Genomic DNA, 14,403 nt, shown 5'->3' on the forward strand with positions numbered 1-14,403 from the left:
CAGGTAGTGGGAATATTGGCAGTTTGGTGTCAAAACACCATGAAGTGGGCTGGAAATACTTGGTCCTTGAACTTATATTCTCTTCGGACCAAATTAAAAAAAGTAAGAAAAATCTAATTAAGGTTTAAAGTGCATTAGGCAGATTATTTGGCCAGTACAGAACTGGAGTGAAGAGCTGCCAAGCATTATTAGTAAGTTCTGTTGATCAAACTGGTAGTCTTTTTAAAGCCGTTGATTTGGTGCAGAGAGTGAAAACACCTAGAGAAAACATATATTGTCTGTCCATTTCAGGGCACTGCAGATCTGCAATGTGCCTTGATGAGTCTTGTCCTCTCTTCTTTATCTGGTACTATGCATTATGTTTATGTGTATGCCTCTATTTGCATGCATATTTACACATACATTATTATAGGCATCTCTACAAAAGCATCTATGAAATGCTTGATGAAAAAGAGCCGTCTGTTTGTGTGGATATGAAACCTACAATCCAGGCAGCTTCCCATCTGACTTTGGATAATTAGACCTCCTAATATCTAACCTCAGAGATAGATAAATTCAGGAATTTCTGCATAGATACTGATAAGACTCTATATTTGAAAATATTCTGTCAGTCAATGTATATACAATACACTTAGGTATTTGCCTTGGGAAATGTAATTTTAGAGATATCATTGTGCAAAAATACTGTATACATCTGTCCTTGAAGGACAGGCTTTAAGGCACTACAGACCGGGTATCAGGGTTTCATTCTGTGCTTGTACAACACATGGGAGCCTTGGCATTTGGATGGGGCAATTACATGCTGCTGTAAGACAAAGTGAATAAAGATGATTCAGGAGGTAAAAAGGAAGTGAGGAGATAATGACAGTGTGTGGGAAATCTGGAACAGTGCTGCCTTGTACTGTCAGGCTGGATCCTTCCAGTCATTTGAAGAGGAAAGAGTCAGTCTAGTGAAGCGTGAGGGCTCTTATCTCATTCTGTCTTTCAGCAAAGCAATGACCCTTGCCACATGGCTTCCCAAAAATGTCTTTGTTTACCCTGTAAATATTCCCAATCCCTGCACTGAAATGCTTGCATTTATTATAACAGCCTGCCATAAACTTGCTTCTATAGTTGTTCTGAGAGGGGTTAAGTACATGCTCTGGGAGCACCATTATCTGTGGTGAGGATTCCCAGTAGTAGTCTCTATGATCTTGTTCGGTGTGATGCAACACAGAAGCTTAGTGTTGCCCACTGCACTCTGTGCTCCATCTCCCTTGGATTTCCCTACAACTTCAACTCAGGTTTGACTAATACTTTACAAAGTATGGGGAAATAGTTCCCATCAAAAAGATTGAGGTCAAGGTGAAACCATGATATTCCTCATTGTCACACCCCGGCAAATTAATTTTGATAACACTGATTGTCACTGCAGGAGACTTTTGTGTCATCCTTAATTGTCTTCTCTATAGTCTTTATACCATTAGGACTCTGCCAGTGAGAACAGATACGTCACGTTTAAAGGGAATCTTTTGTCAGTAACTGGTGCACTCTTTTCTGGAGACATGTGAACTAACCTAACAAAGCTGTTTTGTCCACAGAACGCATCCATGCCCCTGGCATAGTGACAGTGAGAAAGGGAGTGAAATCCATTCACTTCTTGAGATGACAGAGCATGAGACATTGCAGAACTGGTCCTGGTCACCCATAAATGGTGCCATGTGTTTGTGCAACTGCCTCCTTTCACAATGGGAGTGCATGCCCTGTTTGTCATAGATGGTGATGATGATGATCCTCACAGAGAGTCAAAAGCCCTGCTGCAAAGGCACAAATGGCAGGAATTTGCTGCAAATTGTGAACTTTGCCTCACATCCTTTCATTGTGTGTATCTGAGAAAACTTGGACTCCGTCTTCTTTGTAGCCATGCATCAGTTTGTAGAAGATACAGATTAGATCCCCTTCTTTAACTTTTTCTTCAGGCTAAAGATCTTCACCTCCCTTATCCTCTCCTCACATGTTTTACTAGCTTGATACTGGATACTATTGAACTGCTGGACTAGTTTGTTGTTCTGCTTCTTGACCTGAAAGAAAGGAAGATGGTCCAAAAGTGGAGCTGGGTTTTAGTTGTGGTTAATATTTTGCATTAACTGTCTACTTTGTTGAGTAGATGCTCAAGCCTTGGCCATAACCGTAATATAATGGTTCTCATTCAAATGTTTGGAACATCAGGGTGTACCTGATGCTCTGCCTTCTTGGAAGACACTATTTCCTGAAAATGCACTGTACCCAGGTCATCCTGTCCCATTCATATGGCTCTCTGTGACAGCAATACAATTAATTGCCTTTTTTTCCCCATTGCTGAACTGACTGGATCATCCTGGAGATGCTGAATTTGTTTTCTTCTTTGCAAAGTGCACGCACTCCTATGGATTTTCACAAAGGAAACAGAAACATCTAGGAAAAAGCAGGAGTGGAAAGCCCTCAATTTCTTTTTCTATGAATAATTTAGTGCCAAGTTAACTGAAACGTTTGAAAAAGAGATTTTTGGTGCCTAGCTTCATTAAGCCCTCTATCCCCAAATGTATTCTCTATCAGTGTCAGCATCCAACACTTCATCTTGTCCCAATCACAGCAAAGACCTCATGGAAATGAAATGCAGGGGAAGGGAGAGGAAAAGCAGATTATTGTTGCCATTATGCATGTCTGTGTGTGCACATGTGCTCTATAAACTTAAAGTGAGGGAAAAAAACAAGAATCTGTATGAAAAGATGGAATGAAGCCCCAAGCCACATCAAACTTCCATTGCATGCACTCCTTTCAGGGGTACGAGCCACACTCTGTCACATTAAAGAGTGTTGTGCCGCATGCCAACCCCCTTCTCTGGAGCACGTGTTTTCATCAGAGTATTATGTTCTCGTCCACTAAGCTTTTACCAGCACAAGGAGGACCTCCTTCGCTTGGCAGTGGTTTCTGTCAGCGATCTGTCTTCTGCAGCTATTTCCGTGGGAAGGCCCTCCATCTGGTGCTTGGCAGGGAAGGAATCTTTCCTTTCAACTGTTTTTCTCTCTCGTGCGCGCCCTGTTTAAGGTATACCCCTTGGAAATCTTCACCTTCCAAGATTTGTTTTTGCACAAGGCATGTACTTTGTTTTACGTGCTCCAGCTTTCTTTTCTTTTAACAAAACACTACAACCGTGCCCTGCTTATCCTGGCAGAGAGAGAAGAATGCTGTTTGCTTTAACATTACCTTCAGTCTCAGTATGCAACAGGTCAAAAGATGTGACAAGTACACATGCTAATCCCTTTCCCTTTCAGTTAATAGAATAACACAGATCGGAAAGTTTACATTGGGATCTGACACTTGCTCCAAACTGAAGTTAAGAAGGAGACAGGGTTGAACATAGCCTTTCAGATCGGAGTTGTTACTACACAAACTCACCTTCCCACTCAACATCAAGTGGCTCCTGTCATCCTAAACTCTATTTGCTCTGCTAAGAATGTTCCCCATGCCCTTCTACTCTCCTTTTGAGAGTAATAGATAGAATCGGATAAGACTTTGAAACCTTTTGTAGAATGAAATACTCCCCAAGAATCAGTGATGTTCAAGTGAAAAAATGTCTACATTTTCCACTGAAACACCCACCATTTGTTTTGAAGTGGTGATTTTTTAAACCTTTGACATTTTTTGAGCATTGAAATACCACCTAAGAAAATAATTCCCACTAAACCCAGATACTTTCTTAGAAATATTAACTTCATTTCAGTAAACCTCCATATTGCCAGTTTTGTCTTGTATAATCAAGCTGGTTATGTTTCATTTGACTCTGTTTTCTGTTTCTTTGTAACCTCCAAAATATGTCCTCTGACATTCTGCCTGACAGAGCTCATTTGTAAATTTGCATGCCTGAAAGTTTGCCACCTACATTATTCCTGCAGGACACACACCGAAGAATTAAGATCTAGAATCATACCTGTGGTGAGAAAAGCTGCAGCAGTGACTGACTGAAAGGGCTGACCCATCATACACAAAACACCACTTTCTTCCCACCAGGTATGTACCACTTCACAATGTCTTTCATGAGATCCTTCTGTCAGCTCCCCATGAGAGAGCAAGTTTCTGGTTACCAGGAACTCCTTCAAATTAAGGTTATGAGGGCATCTCTGTAATGAGATGAATATCTAGGATCTATTCTTAGATAGACATGGGCCTCAGAGTACAGGTCTAAACATGGAGAAAGTACATTTGCTGCAATTATTCTTTTAACAATCCCAGTTCTGTAAACAAAGCTATATGCTAATTAATAAAAATAAGATTAGAAATACAATTATATACATAAAAAGTTTTACTGAAAAAACCCACATATTTGCACTGAACTTCCTAACAATGAAAATATTTGTAATAGAAGGTTTGCCTTATGTAATAGAAGGTGCCTATAAGGTTTTAATAGTCACCAGTGTCTTGTTTGTGGGAGGCACTTAGTGACCTGCATTCTGATTAGAGAACTAAGATTTGTGTTTGAGATTCACTGCATATCTTTTTCATCTAGTTTCTTTTAAAATGTGCTGGTTTAGAACTGCTTTTCACATGGCACATCACTTCTGCATGAATTTTGCAGCAGCTAGGTAGAGTGTGTACATCTTTCAAGCTGCTACCTACTGATAACCATGATAATTCACTAGTGCTTGATTCAGAACTCAGGGTCTCAATGCAGAATTCAAGATCTCAGTCTCCAACCTGGCAGCAGCTGTGAGGCTCATTCATGCTGCCCAGACCATGCAGAGGAGAGAAAAGAGCTCAGTTTCAGAAGCTCAAAGCTTCATATGTAAGCAAAGGGTCCACCTAGATCACTGGGGAGGTGCTTCCCCAGAGGGAACATGAGGTGTTTGTATTTTAGTGATGAGGGTGGGGTGAGAAGAATCACCACTGGTCCACAGAGAGTCCACATGGGCCAAGATCCTCTCAGTCTGGGCAGTTTTCTGAGGTTTTGGGATTGGGCTGATCTTTATTTCTGTTTGATGCATAAGATGGGGACCTTCAACGGAGCTGAGTGTCCCCCAAAAGCTCTGATCTGACTTCTGGGTGTGCCTGTATCTTCCTCATTTTTAGGAAAACCCAAGATAGCCACATTTTGACTATCACTGTAGTGATTAAATGTGGGTCAGGTGATTCCTCTTAGAGACCAACATTCCTATTAGTTCTAGTGGAAGTTCAGGCTCCTGAACTATCCATCTGGGGCAAAGGATCTGCATGCTTTTGTCATCCTGACCTTTACTCTCTGTTGTCATTTCACTTTTGACTTCTTAACTAAGAGCTTTAGCAAGGGAGAGCAATTAGTGCCCATCACAAGGAAAGCTTTTGCAACATGGGTGACTGCCCACAAGAAACACAGTTGAGACCACCAACCGTTTTATTTATTTTTGTTCTAATTTTTGCTGTTTGAGAAGCTCATGAGATACATCTCATTTCCTTGGAGGTCCCCAGGGAAGCAGCGGTTAGACAGTCCTTTTCTAGCCTGCTTTGGGCAACGCTGGTGGTATAACACTGCTAGCACTGCACTTAGGTCACTGTGCTGGTAGGTCCATTAGCATCAATAGCTACATAGGTTATTGAAGCCTGCCTAAAAGCGATCTGATTCAATACAACAGGCAGCTTATTTCAGCCACCAAACTCAGGTTGTTAGCAAACACTAATTTGCCATTATTCAAGCCAGATTTGAACAAGGTACTTAGAGAAAAATGGCTTCATGTCCTGAGCTGCAGGTTGTGCAGAATTAAACAAAAATGTCTCATAATGGGGATGGTGCTAGAGAGGCTTCACTATGGGTAGGAGGCACTGTCCTCGCTGTATTAAAAATAGCCCCCTCTCTATGGTGCCAGATGGAGGTATTCAGAGCTGTATCTGTCTTTAGACATAAGTTTTAAAACTTCAGCTGTTTGCGTTTCTCTGCACCAGGTCATGCCCACAGGTATCACCTAGTGCAGTGGTAGCATCTAAGCTACATCATGCTTTGGCTAATTTGAGCATGAATTTTGGTATCCCTTGAAATCAAACTCCTCCCTGCTCCTTCCAGTTTGAGGGAGGCCAGTAATTTGCTGGTGGCTGTTTAACCTCAGGAGGCATTTTTGCCTTCCCGTCTCCTACCCCACGCAGCCTAAGATGCTGTTGCCAGCAAGCTGAGCTGAGGCTTGCCTCGTTTCCTTCCCTGTAATTCCAGTCTTTATTTGGAAGAGAAAGCGGGTGCATAGATCAAACTTACCTCTTCACCTGTGGCCAAGTCTACCAGTCCTTCCTGTGTATGGGAACACGGATCAAGTCACGCTGATTTCTAGTAGTAATTCAGATAGAGACAGAGCCTTGACATTAGCTGGACCTTGCATATGAATGTCTCAAAGAATTCAAAGATTGCAGTTCTGCCATGTAAATTAAAATATGCCAACACATCCATCTAACAAGCCATCCCTGCTGTACTTAGGACTTGCCTCTACTGATGTTATTTTGAGTATTTCAACCAAGTTTAGTTTGAGCTGGATGATCCTAGAAATCTTTTTTTGACAGTGGCATTTATGGTTCTTTGTCAATTTCTTTAATTCAACCTATTTCCATATAACAAAGATCTTTGCTTCCTAATACGGTAGGTAGAGCACAGACCTGATCCCTATAAGCTGACACACCAGAAACATTTTGAACATCATGTCCACAACAAGTAGTAAAGTCCTGTGTCATAAAAATGTCTCATCTACCCAGAAAATGTGTTTTTCCAATGTGCTAAGGCATGGCATCTATGCCATGTTCTATGCCAGTTCATTTACAACATACAATTAAATATTTGTGCGTGTGTAGATTATAGAACTGTTTGGGAAAACCAGCTAGAAGCTAAATATCCAAGGAGTTATTTGTATGTTAAGATGACCTATCTTTATTCTAATTCCAGAGATTGTGTGACCAATCAAACCAAATTTATAACAAAACATTCAAAATATAGGTTATTTTTGGACCAAAAGAATAAAGCTTCCCTCTGCCATGATACTACAAAAGGGGCTGGAAATGACAGGGAACATGATGTGCTAAGACTACTGCGTGTCATAGTTGTCACACAGATCTCTTATTTCTTGTTTGTTTGTCTCCATCTCTCTCTTGTTATACATCTTGATATTCAGCTCCTTGGGCAGAGCATGATTTGGCATTCATTGTTACAATAGTCATTATCACAAAGGAGCTCATGGTTTGGTACTGAACAATGATAGTAGATATTTAATAGAAGTCACAAAAGAAAGCTCCACAGCTGAGCTTGAATTTACAATTGTAACATTATAGAAGGTTTTTGAGAAAGCACAAATTTTGCAGACTTGTGTTGAGCTCATCTTTCAGTCCTTGATGAATTCCAGGGAAGAGGTGACCACACACATCTAGCAGAACTTCCTCTTGGTGATGCCTCTGTGAGTGCCTATCCATCCCCGGAAATGACAGGGAACATTGGGTCACATGTGAGTTTCTTATGAATCATACCTCCTTTTGTCCATCTCATCAACTCCCTTTCTGAGAATTCAGTTAACTTACAATTCCTGGTTTCTCTTTCTCTTGCTTTTTATCTGATGCTGGTTGTGCCTTGTTCCTTGGCACCATTGTGACACATACATGCATTTCAATGCCATTTCCAGAACCTGAGTGTGCCATTTGAACACAGTCCTAGGCAAAGGGGACAATGAGGTAGGTTAGAGTGGTACCATTCCTGGAGGACCAGCAAGAGATGGAAAATGTCCATGAATTCAGGGCTGTTTTCAGGCAGCCTAAATTCTACCTATGTTCTTGTGCCTAATGTTATCTACAAGGTATTCTGAACCTTCAGGGCTGCCAAACCAATAGGAATCCAAAGCTGAACTAGGAGAATTAGATGGAATACAGCTGTTGGAGGCCACATGAGCCTGTGTCCTTTGCAGTCATGGAGCTTTCTGGCAAAGCTGTGTGAGTAATGGACTATTTTTGTTTTCTGACAATTCTGGAAACACGAAGCAAAAATATTTGTAAAGAGTTTTTGAGTGTGTTGAAAACAATCTGTCTCTAAAAAGTGCGAACTGAGAAGCTGTCAGGCTGCTTTTTGGGTCCAAGTTTCATTTCTTTTCATTTTTGTTCATTTAATTGTTGGAAGGTTTTTTTTTTAAATTTAATTTGCTTTAAGCTTTAAATAAAACCCCCACTAAATTGAAATAAGTTTCAAATTATTAATAAAAAATGCAGATATTTCTTTTGGAAAATTTGAAAATAACCATTTAAATGTTTTTGAGCAGCTTTTATTGTTTGAGATGAGCATTTTAAACCACTGGATTTTTCAGGAACTAGGACAGAGCTGGGAAATATTTTGGTTGATCAGAAATGAGATTTTGGTGAAGTCTTTGCTGTAGCATTTTGTCCAGCTGTAGACATCAGTCTTGCGTTTTTTTCCTCCCTGTATAAACTCTTCAAGGCACTACCAAAGACAGTACATGGCATCACTCAGGGCAATGGTTGTGATATTGTTTGGTCCTAACATTACCCGTACAAGAAAGATATCATCATCCGGTTGCTTGGACTTTCTGACTTTCTAAGGGTTTATAATGTGCAGCCCTTCATAAAATTCTATTACCAGAAAATCAGAAAGTCTGAGGAAAACACAGATGTAATTGAAATTACATAGGACAGTGTGTTTTGTACTTCTGCATGGGTTGGTTTTGTCTCATGCAGCATTGGCCAAATTGCTGAGCTGTGGGTTTATCTTGTCATAGGTGCACATGTTTGCATCCAATGGAAAAAGGTGTCTGCCCATACATTCCCAAGGAAAGAAAAACCACTCCCGCTTGCAGAACATATATTCATCTTTTGATCCTCCTTGTAAATGGGGAGAGGCAGTTAAAGTGGTGGAAGCAAGGTTAATGCTTGGACCTTTCTGGAAATAGGCCAGCAAAAAAGAAATAAATGACCACAGAAAGTGGAAGATGAGCAATTAACTTTTCTGTAGAACAAGGAGGCTGCTGGTACCTCTCCAGAAACTCAGAGTCAAGTCCAGGTTCACACTCACTGTGAGGTTGTATTTCACTGCGTAAGTCACAAACTCATCTGGAGAAGTGACTCAGTTAAATAACTTGTCATTTGCCTGGGATCACCTACATATGTGCCAGGATATCCAAGAATACTAAGTTATTTCTCTAATAAGACGGCACTGACACTGAATCAGCAGGAGGACATGTTTGGTTTGTGTGATTCTCATGTGCAATTTCCTTGCTGCCTCCTAAAACTGTGAAATGTGGTGAAAATGGACCCATGTGTGTGGAAAGCAGAACCAGTATCTAACAGATCTCAGTTGTGACTTTCATATCAGAGCTTCAGTAGTTGTGGTGCATCTGAGGTGCATCTCAACACCCAATGCACTACTTTTTTTTTTTTTGCCACTTCACACAGAATTGTAGGGTTTTTTTGCCTTTTCTAGACAGGAAAACTTCTGTTGGAAAACATGGTGCAAAGTAATTGAAGGGAAGAACTTCTTCAACACTTTTTACACCCTTTATTCCTGCTTAGCATGCTTTGCCTTACCTTGGTATCCTAAAAATGCTGTGTCTATGATCTTTTTGCTTACAATTACCATAGGTTGTAAAGTCTACTATTATTTGATAGATGTGATAGTGATAGTATTTGTGTGCATGACAGTATTTGGCAAATGGGGGCTGGTAAGGATGCGGTTTTGAGTACATAAAAAACATTCTAGGCCAGATTGAGCCTTTAGGAGAGCAGAGCTGTCTCTCTGCAGTGGTTATAGTGACAAATATAAAACATTTGTACAAAGGGAATATATTAGTCACCAGCTGTTGTTATAAACCTTTCACATTATTTAATGACCAGGGTAGGCTTTAGGCAGCCAAGCAGGAGACTGTATGGCCCCTAAGTGCCTCTTACTGCCTTGTAAAACCAGGGCATGATCTTACCCTCTCTTATCTCTAATGCTACATGTGAAACAAGACATACTGGTATTTGGCTTGCTAACCATCAATGCAAACCACTGCAGGGCTTAAGGGTGTTTCATTAGAACTCCATTAAAAATGAACAATCAAGGTTTTAAAAAATAATCAGAATCCAAAGAGCAGCCTCAGTATAAAACCTACCCAGTCTCCTTTGACTTTCCCATGAATAGAAGCATGTGTTGGTTTTAATTTGCAACTCTTGCAACTATCAGTAGTGGCATAATGCTTTTATTTAGTTATCTATTTATTTAAAAAGAGTTTTAAGACCCTGCACAAATCTGGGCATAGGCTTGTGAAAGAGAACTAGCAAAGGCTCAGTGTGGTAGTGTTTTGTTCTGCTTTTAGATGCAATTTTATCCATTGCTGCAGCTGGCCGTTCCTCTTTTAACAGCCAGGCTCTTCAGACCATGTGCTTAGTTAGGATAGCTGATAAATTGCCAGGCTATATACAGATGATTGTGTCTGGCAGAATGTCTTTATGGTGTTTGTGGTATAGAAAAAGCATATGTCAGGCTATTGAACGCTGCTGGAAATATGATACCTGGTTGGTGTCTTGTGCCATCTATGATCGAAGTGATGGTGGTTCTCCAGTGACAGTCTGCTTAGTCCTGTTTTTAAACTATTTTCCCTTAGAAGTGGCAAGCCTGATGAATATCTAAACCAAACTTTAAGACAGTTTAAGACAGATGAACTCTGGAGGCTTTTTTGACTTGAGATTATTTAGGGCACAGAATGATTAAATCTGAAAGCACCTCTGATCTGTGCTAGCACCAGTTGCTCGTGAGAAATCTACAGGAAGAAAAGTCAGTGAATGAAAATAGACAGTTGCCTTGGTATATTGGAAGATCAACACAGTTTTGAGTGTCTACTCTCATAAGGAAGAATATAAAATGCAAGTGAGATACTCTGCGTAGTGTTACCCAGCGATCTCAGGGAAGCAAGTGGTGGTAAACTGAAGTCATCAGGGGACCAAACTCAAAGCAGTGGTTTGATACAGCATCCATGCTCATCATGGACAACCTCATCCTGTTTCATTCAGCATCTTCAAAGTAATAAAAAGTTTCTTGGTTCAATATCCACCTCTTTCACATGCCCCTGCCTCAGCCCCACAGCAGATCATAGGCAGACAGAAAAGACACTATTCTGAAAATATTTACCATTAACTTTGCTCACCCAAGCTGCCTCTGTAAAGCAGGTAGATAGATAAGCTCATAAGCATTTGCAGTGTTAGGAACTTGGCATGAAGTATCTGAAACCATCTTTCTTTGACCAAGATGAGTTGAGAGTTCAAGATCTCAAACTTCTTGTCAAACAGAAAACTTCAGCATCCTCTGGCATATTCTAACAATCACATTGAAAAATTTTCCTTGAACTTTAGTCTCTAAGGTGTTACTTGTTTATATGTAAACAAATTCAAGTTATGAAATTAAAAGTATTGAGTTTTCACAAGGGCATGTAGTGGTAGGACAAGGGGGATTGATTTTAAACTCAAAGAGGGTAGATTTAGATTAAACCTTGTGCAGAAGCTCTTCCCTGTGAGGGTGCTGAGGTGCTGGCACAGGGTGCCCAGAGAAGCTGTGGCTGCTCCATCCCTGGCAGTGTTCAAGGCCAGGTTGGACATAGGGGCTTGGAGCAAGCTACTCTAGTGGAAGATGTTCCTGTCCATGGCAGGGGGTGGAACTGGATGAGCTTTAAGGTCCCTTCAACCCAAACCAGTCTGGGGTTCTGTGAAGTTGGTTGTCCTAGGAAAAAACTTAGGGAAGACAGTGCCTAACTCTGTTAGTGCTCTGTGTGTCTCCACTTGGCCTTTTTAATTACTGCTTCCCTCTGTTAGGAAGCCTGTTGCTGGGGGAAAATGCAGAATGTTCTGTAACCTGTCCTCCAGCAGTGGGAGAGGAGTTTATGCTGATTTTGTAGGGCATTGCTGATGAAGTGAAGGGATTGTGCGCTGCTGGCTCTGAAGTGAAAACAATCACTTTGAAATCTCAGAGCTTCCTTAGAAATGTAAAAAAATGGGGTGGGAGCATAAGTTAATTGTGCTTTTACACACTGTTATACTTGTCACTGTGCCAGGCTCTACATTTCTTCCAAGGGTGAAATGAAAACTCCAAACTCATGCGGTTATGAAACAATTTCAGTATGAGCACTCAGTGAAGAATTATAAAGTGGGAAAGACACAGTTCTGTTTCACAGCTGGTTGAGAAGGGTCTGAACTGATCAAGGCTTCTTCCAGTTTGGAGGAGCCTTTTGGAGTGTATTGAAACCATTCTGCATCTGTATGTTGAATGTAGATAAGGTACTACAGAAAAGCTGATTTGTTATGACATGTCTTTGATTAGGAGATGGGGCAGCTGGCAGAAGGCATCACCATCATTCCAAGAAATCTCATTTCTCTGCAACTGGAGATTTAGGAAATTAATCTGGTTTGCCTGATTTACACCAGAATAAATTCATACATAGGAAACTGGGTATGGCAAGAAATCACTGGCACTGCAGGGGACTTGAGAGAAATAATGGTTGCAGTGGGAGACCTTCATGAAAAGGACCAAACACCATTTTCTCCCCTGCAGTAATGGAGCTGAGGTACCTGAAGGCCTTTGTAAACTAAGCTGGACTCTGCTCCATTTTGTTTAGTCCTGAGGCTGAGGGCGTGCAGCAGCATGTAAAAATCACATCATTAACCCTTGTGATTTCATCCTGGACCATGTGTGCTTCATAGAGACTACAATTGCAAGGTCAGTCCTGATTTGCGTCACCACGAAAGGACAACTGTCTGAAGTATCTCATTGGACAAATGGCTTATTTTTGTTATTAGAGATGAATCAAGGGGGGGGGAAAATGAAGAAGGAGGGGGTGAAAATACCTTGAGGATAAATCTAAACTGGAGCAAATCTGCTCTTTTACATAACTAAACTCAAACCCTTACATATGTGTCATGGTATGTTAGCTTAGGTGCTTAACTCTCATTGATAACACCATGTGCTAACTCAGGCACCCAGGTTTCTCTGTAATGTTCTTACTATGAAGAACAGTTGGTCTTGGGGGAAAACATTTACATAGATGACAGCTATTTTCAGGAAAATGAAAAGTACTGGGTGAAAAAGGAGGTTTTGACATGGTGTGAAATATGGGGTTTACACACAGTAGTTTTTGCTGTGTGTATACAAATGGGTGATTTACCATATATTGATTCACACACCATTTGTAAGTGTCTAATTTATTTATTTATAGAGATGTATGGAAGCCATGGTTTGAAAAGCAGTTTGCAGAACATCTGGTATGTCAACAAGGTAACCTTTCCATTTACTTGTTGGTAAAAATGTCAATATAATGAACCTGAACTCCACATTGGTTTACACAGATTTCCTGGCAGACAAAGCAGTAATGATTTGCATGTCACTCTTAAGTGACATGTGCCCTCCAGTTTTGAGTAGTTCACACAGCTAAGAGGAATAAAGAGAGTTGAATACATGGGTGGTTCTGTACATGCTCACACTGGCAGTTTCAGGCTGTTTGGTGTGAAACATCTCATCTTGCTTTGACTTCCAGTTTTTCAAAAGTGGCCTTTTATTTTTCACTGAAAATGAGGGGTTTTTTTTTTGTTGGTTTTTTTTTTTGTTTTAGTTTTTGGTACACGTTAAACAGATGTGAGAAGAGGTGACAACCTGAAGGCGACTTTAGATCCTGGTAGTATGTAATCCATAAGCCTTCTCTGTTTTCTACAGACAAAGTTATTGTACAGGAGTGTGACAGAAGAATATGAGGATTCTTGATTACTCTTAATAATATGCCAGTGGGAATGACAACAATAATACATTATTTACACCTTTTATGTTACTGCCTGTACAAGATGGGTCACATAAATCACACAGCATTTTATTCACTGTAACTCATTACCTGACACTTTTTGAATGGGAAAGTCATTTTGTACAAAGAGGGTGGTAAAACACTGGCACAGGTTGCCCAAAGAAGTGGTGAATGCACCATCCCTGGAGACATTCAAGGCATGGCTGGATGTGGTTCTGAACAATGTGATCTACTTGAAGATGTCCCTAGTTATTGCAGGGAAGTTGGACTAGATGAGCTTTGAAGGTCCCTTTCAGCACAAACTGTTCTATGATTTTGTGGTTCTATTCCATGTTGTAGATACTGAATAGCAAAAAAACCTCACTTCAACATAGAGTTAAAGCTCATCCAGTTCCACCCCCTGCCATGGGCAGGGACACCTTCCACTGGAGCAGCTTGCTCCAAGTTCCTGTGTCCAACCTGGCCTTGAACACTGCCAGGGATGGAGCAGCCACAGCTTCTCTGGGCACCCTGTGCCAGCACCTCAGCACCCTCACAGGGAAGAGCTTCTGCCTAAGAGCTCATCTCAGTCTCCCCTGTTCTGGCAGGTTAAAGCCATTCCCCTTGGCCTGTCCCTACAGGACCTTTT

General features: G+C 40.8%; 1 long non-coding RNA gene across 12 annotated transcripts in view; it reads left to right on the forward strand.

The window, feature by feature from the left end:
- Window positions 1-14,403, forward strand: part of LOC115946258 (uncharacterized) — a 175,248-nt gene that overhangs the window by 115,589 nt on the left and 45,256 nt on the right. For 5 of the 12 annotated variants that reach the window (XR_004080348.2, XR_004080346.2, XR_004080352.2 and 2 more), the window contains 3 exons: window positions 3,915-4,029; window positions 12,539-12,703; window positions 13,200-13,258. This is a non-coding gene — a long non-coding RNA (uncharacterized lncRNA). Of the gene's footprint in view, window positions 1-3,914; window positions 4,030-7,364; window positions 7,464-12,538; window positions 12,704-13,199; window positions 13,259-13,592; window positions 14,234-14,403 lie in introns of those variants that run through there. The other 7 variants (XR_004080350.2, XR_004080354.2, XR_004080349.2 and 4 more) reach the window with 6 other exon arrangements.

Source organism: Melopsittacus undulatus, chromosome 10 (assembly GCF_012275295.1).
Source record: "Melopsittacus undulatus isolate bMelUnd1 chromosome 10, bMelUnd1.mat.Z, whole genome shotgun sequence".
Lineage (NCBI taxonomy): Eukaryota > Metazoa > Chordata > Aves > Psittaciformes > Psittaculidae > Melopsittacus > Melopsittacus undulatus.